Genomic DNA, 8,341 nt, shown 5'->3' with positions numbered 1-8,341 from the left:
CACTGTGAGTGTATTAACTGCCCTTTGTATGTTTTTAATATATTATTGTACGGTTTTAATATATTATTGTACTAATCAATTAAACTGTTGCATATTGCAATATACTATATATCTAAAAGTACCAATTCTAATTAGTGAATTCAGCTACTTTAAAGTGTGTCCTTTGCTGACACAGGCATTCTATTGCACACTGACAGTGTGTATAATTTCCATAGAAAAAAAATTCTGTAGAATGGGGTACTCTGGAGAAGCCATCCATGAGCCTATAGCCACCATGCCCAGTGCCAAGCATCAGCTAGAGGAGTACCAAGCCACCCCCCGCCTACCCCCCCCCCGCCAGCATCAAGTGTAAAGCCTTCCCAGAAGAGTAGATGCTATTATTGCAGCAGTGTGGAAAAACTCTCTATTAATACCTTTGATTTTAGAAGAGACGTTTGGATGTCCACCAACTTTTGTGTTTCTAAACTGTTGTATTTATTGTGTTAGCGTATTAGTTTTTAGAATTTCCCATAGGTTTGCGGCCTTATGTAAGTTTTATAGATATTTTTGTTCTATTCAATTAAACTGGAAGAATGGCACAGCTTCTGTCAGCGTATGCACATTTCGGTGCTGTGTGGTATTTTAAAGGCCATCTGCCAGCAGAGATATAAAACAGAATGACATTTATTTAAAGACAAATACCAAGACAAACTGACTCATCGTAAGATAGGGCTTGTAAGATAGTTACAACTTGCAGTGATGTGAGTTCTGATTTCAATGTTGAAGGAGCACCGAAGAAGACAAAGTATGAAGTACTGTAACTGTACCATAAAGTACTTCAGTGACAATGTCCCATAACTTAAGAGCAGATTCCTGGATTTTCCTGCAAACATTAAGCTGCTTCTACTGAGGTGAAGACTTCTAAGAATGTTTCAGAGTGTTTGTGAAATGATGCCTGATCAATAGTGATGGCTACATCAGGTCTGTTATATATAGTACAGTACTATGACTAAATCCTTACTATGACTAATGTGGATGTGTGATTCTAGAAAGAACCTTTAATCAGAACCTTTAAATTATATGTTGGTTCCTTAAACTTTAAAAGGTTCTTCACACTCACGCATCTCATTTAAAAAAATGGTTTTTCAAAGAACTGTCCATTGGAAGGTTCTTTTGAGGAACCAAATGTGGTTCTTCTATAGCATCACTCCAAAGAACTCTTTTGACACTTTTACGTATATGAATGTTCCATAAGAATACATGTATTTGATTATTATGAAAGTATAAACTAATATGTTTTTTTGTTCGCTGTGGGTGGCGCAGTGAGTAGCGCTGTCGCCTCACACCAAGAAACGAGTTTGCATGTTCGCCTCGTGTCTGTGTGGGTTTCCTACCACAGTCCAAAGACATGCAGTCAGGCCAATTGGACATTGGCTAAATTGCCCCTAGCTGTGGATGTATATGTCTGTGTGTCTGTCCTGTGATGGACTGGCGACCTGTCCAGGGTGTTTCCTGCTTCCCACCCAATGACCGCTGGGATAGGCTCCAATTCCCCCCGTGAACCAGAAGGATAAGCAGCTTAGAACGTGTGTGTGTTCACTGAAAAAACAGTGCTTTGAGTTTTGAATCAACATGTGAACATGATTAAAATATGTCAAGTGGTGAATAAAATGTGATACACCAATACAGTTCTTGCCAAAAAAAGTCACAGTGATGTTGATAAGGACCCGACGTCTGAAGCATTTAATCACTCTAAAAGCCACATCACACAAAAGTTATTGCATGAAATGGTCATAAATACACAGCCTGGTGCCTGAGACATTGCTTTACATTTTGAGAAAGTTTTGGCATGGAACATATCGCTGTTGTCAAAAAAAACCTTGTATCTTCATTTTTGAGGTTTTTTAGTTTTTGACATAATTTGAAAATGCCTGTTGCCCTTTACATTGCATGTAAATTTCATGATGAATGGGCTAAAAGAAACAGCCCAAAATGACTCCTGGTTCCATTGACTTACATTAAAAGTAGGTTTTTTCCATCTCCCATTAAGTTATCAGTTTGGAGATCCAAGGTTTTCTTCCGACAACAGTGAAATGTTTAAAATCTATTTATTATGATGTACAGGCATAGTGTAGATCTCATAAAATCTATTCATAGTGGAGATGTACATTGAACTGGTAAGGCAAAATAGTCCCTAAAGAAAAAGAATTTTCAGATCTACCACTATTTTACCATCATCAACATTACATTTAAAATCTCAGAAGCCACGTGTAGGTTCACTGGAGGTTTTGGATGCTGAATAAAATGCCTATATTTATGCTGTAGACATTGTGACTCCTGGTTCCTATCACCACCACTGTAAAAAAAATCAGTAAGCTTCTCTACAATGAACCAATGAAGCAACATCAAACCTCCATAAATGACTTTGTTTGATTTATGAAGAAATGTTGAAGAATTTCCCTTTAGCTATGTTCCTACTCTGATGAAGTAGTTTGTCTGCCCCTACTGGGGCACAAGCTGTGGACAAGGGTCCTCTTGCCATCCCAATCTTGGGCCCTTCTTTCCAGCTGGCTTAGGGAGTTTTTTTGGGATTATTACTGAATGAAAAGTTATGCTAAAAGTTACACAGATGACATGACTGATGACACTGATGGCCCAACCCAGATTTATTTTCCTAAACTCTAAGAAAAAAAGATATTGAACTGTCACTGTGCCCCTCTTGTCACTGGGGTGGTACCCTCAAGGGTACATCTCATTATCTTTAGTTAGGGAACATAACTGTACCATAACCCATTGCAGTTATAATATTTTATTGTTCTGTAACAAATATGTACTTTTTCCCTGGAAAAAGGAATGTTAGGGTCACTTTAAACCACTGGTGTCCCTTGGGGTACATTTACATTGTTTGTACCTTGATGAACAAAAACTGTACCTGCACATTACCTTTATTTCTGACAGCATACTGCAGATTTCAGCCAACTCTCTCTCAAAAATCTCACACACTCCTTTGCAAAAGCGTTCTTCTCTGCTTTTTGGTCCAAATGAGTCACGTAAATGTCACCCAAATTACTCAGCTGAAATGTCATTTGGAGTTTGAATGTCATTTGGAGTTCACATAAAACAAGAGTGAATGTACAGATTAGGACACGATCACTGCCTCTCATTTAGCTTCTATAGCTCAGTTGTGCATTGTCATTGCATTGTCACAGCAAAGTCAAGATCGGTCTATGGTCAGTCAACCTGGACGACTGTAAAACTAAAGGAAATGGCTCCAAACTCACTGAAAGACATAGCTCTATATGCTAAACGCAACAAACAACAGTCAGTTGCTTGATAAGACGTTATTTGTCTTCTTTGTATTGTTTGTTAAGCATGAAAAGCAATAAACAAATAAATAAACAGATTCACTCATGATGGTGTAGCAAAGTTCATTTGAGCTCCAACAGATTCTTCAGGAACAGTTTTAAACAAGTGATCTGATGATCTTGGAATTTGTGGTTTTAACGTTTGGTTGCTCAGTAAAAGCTCTTGGAGTAGATCTTCAAACATTGGATATTTGTGTTAAATCCAGACTTATGAAGGATTTAGAGAGCTGATAGTAAAGTAAGACCAGGATTTTATCTGAAACCTTCTCTGAAATTCAAATGGTGTCTTCATCAAATCTCAGAACCCTCCATGAGTAGGGGTGGTGAAGTTGTTTGGAGTGCACAGAGCCACTCAAGGCTTTACACTGGAATTACAATTAAATCACTGTAGAAAATGCAACTGTTCAGACTCCCCATCTGGTGGCCACAATATTGAACTACATTTTCTGTGCAAAACAGAAAATTGGAGCAATTCCAAATAGTTGGGAACAGGGTGGGGTGAGTCCAGTGCAGCCTACGCAAACAAAAACACACTGCCTTCAGAAAAGACATGACACAATAAAAGATATGACACAACAATGAGGTCATACAAAACACAGAAATCTTTTCCTGACAGTGATAATGGAAATAAAGAGTCATTCTGAGGACCAAAGCAGAGCAAGAATAAATAATGCAGTTAAGGACTAAAACACAATCACACAAATTAGCCAATAAGAGCTAATGAATAATAATAATAGTAATAAGAAAAAGAAGAAGAATAACACAGATCAGTGGTATTAAATATTAATAAATTACACACTATAACATCATTATTGATAAAATACAAACTCCAAAATAATACAATCCCAAATCCAAAACGTTCTAAATCAGTTACTATTTTTCATGAAATGGTAAAATGTCTCACTTTCAACATCTGATATGTGTTCTATGTTCTATTGTGAATAAAATATGGGTCTATGAGATTCGCAAATCATTGCATTCTATTTTCATTTACATTTATTTTCATTTTACACAGCGTCCCAACTTTTTTTTTGGAATTGGGGTTGTATTAAACAAATAGAAATTTTAAAAGAAACAAATAAAACTGTTATTTTATTATTATCATTTATCATATAATTCTTTATTTTATCATTATTACAAGTCACAAATAACATGGCTACTTTCAGGAATGATGATTAAACCAGTTTAAACAAGTAAGTCTTTAGTCTAGATTTGAGGCTATTTATTGAGCTTGCCTTTCTGAAATCCTGTGGAGCACAATTTCAGAGTTTTGAACCTACATAAGAAAACCATCTACCAAACCTGCCTCTGCTAAACAAAGTGCACAGGGTGGACTTTAACACTTCAAAAGGTCAGTGAGATGTCCTGGAGCTAAACCTTTTAGAGCTTTATACATCATTAGAAGGACTTTGTAATCAATACAAAACTTAACAGGCAGCCAACAGAAACTGTAGAAAAGTGATCTGATTTAATCTGACAAATTTGACTGTGTGTGAAAGGATGAGACAACATGTAAAAGACACAATTTACATGAGGTAGTCATGAACGTCAATGTCAGTTAAACATGGTCTTCAGATCTTTTTCACTCTTCCGTTACTGATCATGCCACTTCCTTTCTGAGTTTAACATTTTCTCCTTCTGCTATTAGGATCTTATTAGTAGAAAGCCCCTAATAAGCGTACATACAGTGCATGTCCAGTCATTGGAGTAGATAAAAACACTCAGCATCTCATTAAATAAACCAACATCTGTGTCTGTTACTGTTAAATATGAGCCAGTTTAATTCTTTTAGTTCAAGAAATGTGTGTTGACTGTCATGAACACGTCAAAGCCACCGTGAAATCTTAAAGTGCAGTCTTACATAGAAACATTTTTCAGAATTGAGTGAGCTCAGAGAAAGTCTCTAGCTTGCAGCTAAAGTCAGAAGTCATGTGACAAATAGTAGTCTGACAGTTTAGCCTATTACTTATCAAAAAATACCAATTATAGTTTAAAAACACAACTTTTTAATTTTATATTTATTAAAAGATCATAGTCAAACTACTGTTTCAGGTGTTTTTTTTTTAAAATAATAAATATTAATAATGCATACCTTAATGCATTAATGCACTAATGCATACCTGGTGGGCTCAAATGGCACACTGTCATGCCTAAACCTTACAGACAGACTTAGTCTGCTACAAGAAAAAATGGTAAAATATTGAAATGATTAATGCATAATAATGCATATTATTTTATTCTTAATTTTATTAATCAATATAAACATGTTTTACATGATTTCACAATAGTGATTATAATTATCATAATAGATTGAATAAGATTTATTCATTTTTAAAAATGTCATATAAAACCTGTCGGATTGCGTTAAAAGAGAAATTGATCTTTCATTTCTCTATAAGGTATATCCCTAAAAAATAAAAATCGATACATATGATAAGTATGTATACTTAAATTTAGGTGAGCTTATAAGGATTCTTCTCCCTATTCGTTTCAATTACTTTTCCCAATGCTCTGACATTTTTCTCATGTCCTTAAATGCTCTGGAGCTGCAGAGCACCCTGGGAAGTGAATTTTATAACAAAAGCGAAATAGTAAACAAATATCATACAGTTTAGGACTTGCAGTATTAAAGCATTGTTCTGTTGTTGCATTCTTTAAGTACTAATAAAGAAGCCTGACCGTTTGAGGTTCAGTGATTCAGAGGAGTAAATTACTGACCCAACAGCAGAGGGCAGAACAGCACCAGTAAATCACGAGTAACTTAACTGTAGTTTATACCTGCCTGAAGTTCAGTTCTGAGGCTCAAATTTACTGTGAAAAAAAGGAAGGAACTCATGACATTTTTAACATGGTGTTTTGTACAATGAGAAATACTCTGTGTAGCCTACAGAATTAACTATTTTAATTTTTTTAGTAAAAAACATCCGAACATACAGAAGTCCTACATGGCTACTTATCGTCGATGTCCAACGAAAAACAAGTGTTTCCAAAATAGTAACTTTACAGAAGAGGGCAAAAATGTTCTTTACTTTCAATGTAAGTTAATGGAAAAAGTTTTTATTCTAAGCAATTTTGGACCATTTCTATCGGTCCAATCATCATTAAATTTTCACACAATGTAAAGGACAGCTGCTGAGCTCAAATGATGCAGAAAAGTAAAAATCGCAAAAAATGGACATACACGTTTTTCATTGGACAGCGACGTTATAATAAAACATAATGACCAAATTTTACTCTCATTGACGTTTAATTCCAAAATGCAATATTCCAATAAACAGATCTGATGTTGACAACAGCTTTAATACGAACTGTAGAGTAGATTACAATCCTTTCGTGATATGGAGACGTCTCCTTGTAATTCTCATCATTTTCTCTTCATTTCAGAGCAGAATACAGTCACACTAATTAGCCTGTTCTCTGCACATGAAACATGCTTCATTAAAACATCCTCATCAATTTGACTTTAATTAAGGAAAATTAAACTAATCCTCATATTTCTCTCTTTCTCATTTTCTCTTGCTCTCTCTGTCTCTCCCTCTATTTCTCCCCCCTTTCTGTCTGTGCTGTCTGTTCTCTTTCTTTTCCCCTTCCCCCTCCCCATTTATTTCTCTCTCTCTCTCCCTCTCTCTTCCTCTCCTTCCCCCACCTCTCTGTATCCCTATGATTTTGTGTGTCTTATAATTTATTCACTTCATTAAATTTTCAAGTGGTCCGGTCAGTGTTTTTTTCAGACTGAAAACACACTGACAACCAGTGCTGCCCATTAACAAGCAGACAGATCTTATACACAGTGAAATATTCTGATTATATTTTGCCTGTCCAAAATATATACATTTAAAAACAGTTTATTTACTTAAATGGGAAGAAAACTGATATGATACACTTCTTTCTTAGAAAAAAAAGATGGCCCTCAAGGGTACATTTACAATACCTTTAGCTGGGGAACATACTTGTGCCATATTCCATACATATGCAATGACAAATGACAGATGGGGTTTTCAAAATGACAATTCAAAAAAATCTCATTAAAAAGGACATGATGTTAATTTTTATACATGCATATATTTTCGCATTTATAGCATAAAACTGTGCTACTCAGGTTGCACCATTTGACCTACTGGTTGCACCTGACTTTTCAGACTAATTTCAAATTAAACAGGCATCTACGTCGACACCCGTAGAAACATTTGAGAAAACTTGGTCTTATACTTTTTCAAATAAATAAACATTATTATAATAATTACACGTTTCCATTGTTTTCCTAAAGTGGGACCACCTGACATGGTAAACTGAGTCATTCTAACCTTGACTCAGAAAACACGTTTTATCCTAAATTTGCGAGAGGACTACTGACCTTCGCACCAAGATCGCTTGGAGTCTTCTCTATTGATGCAATACCCTGGACCCTGTTTCGTAAAAGCATGTCAAAATAAAAGTCCTTTTATTATTGTGCCGCCTGACATTTGAGGAATCAAGAACTTGTGGAGGAAAGTTTTTCAGTGAGTTGAGCAATTTTAAAGTTGCCTTATTTTGCAACATGATTTTTTTTTATTTTAAATGTTATTAAATCATGCCAAACTATTTTATTTAGAGTTTTATACAATTAAATCACCTCTTTTTGACAGTTTATTTAATCAATATATATGGTTGAATGGTTGGGGTTGCTCCACCCGACATTTTTAAAATTTTGGAGGCAGAAAAAAGCTAAAATATTTTTTTATGAATGCACCAAGAATTGTTTCACATAAAAGAAATATTGTTGAATAATTTGATATATTTCGCATATTTTTAACTTTTTTTTGGGGGGGGGGCATGGACTGAATTTTTTCTGAGTAAATAATGGGCAGAAAATGCACGTCATGTCAACGACCCATATATATTGAGTCAACTGAGTCAAACTGGAGGTTCCTTTATTAATATGTACATACAGTGAGGTGTTCAGGCCGGCAGGAGACGATCTTGAGATTGTATTTGGAAAAGATTCCCAGCACATACAT

The sequence above is a fragment of the Colossoma macropomum genome, unplaced genomic scaffold, assembly GCF_904425465.1.
Source record: "Colossoma macropomum unplaced genomic scaffold, Colossoma_macropomum, whole genome shotgun sequence".
In the NCBI taxonomy this organism is placed as follows: Eukaryota; Metazoa; Chordata; class Actinopteri; order Characiformes; family Serrasalmidae; genus Colossoma; species Colossoma macropomum.
This window is presented reverse-complemented; position numbering follows the sequence as displayed.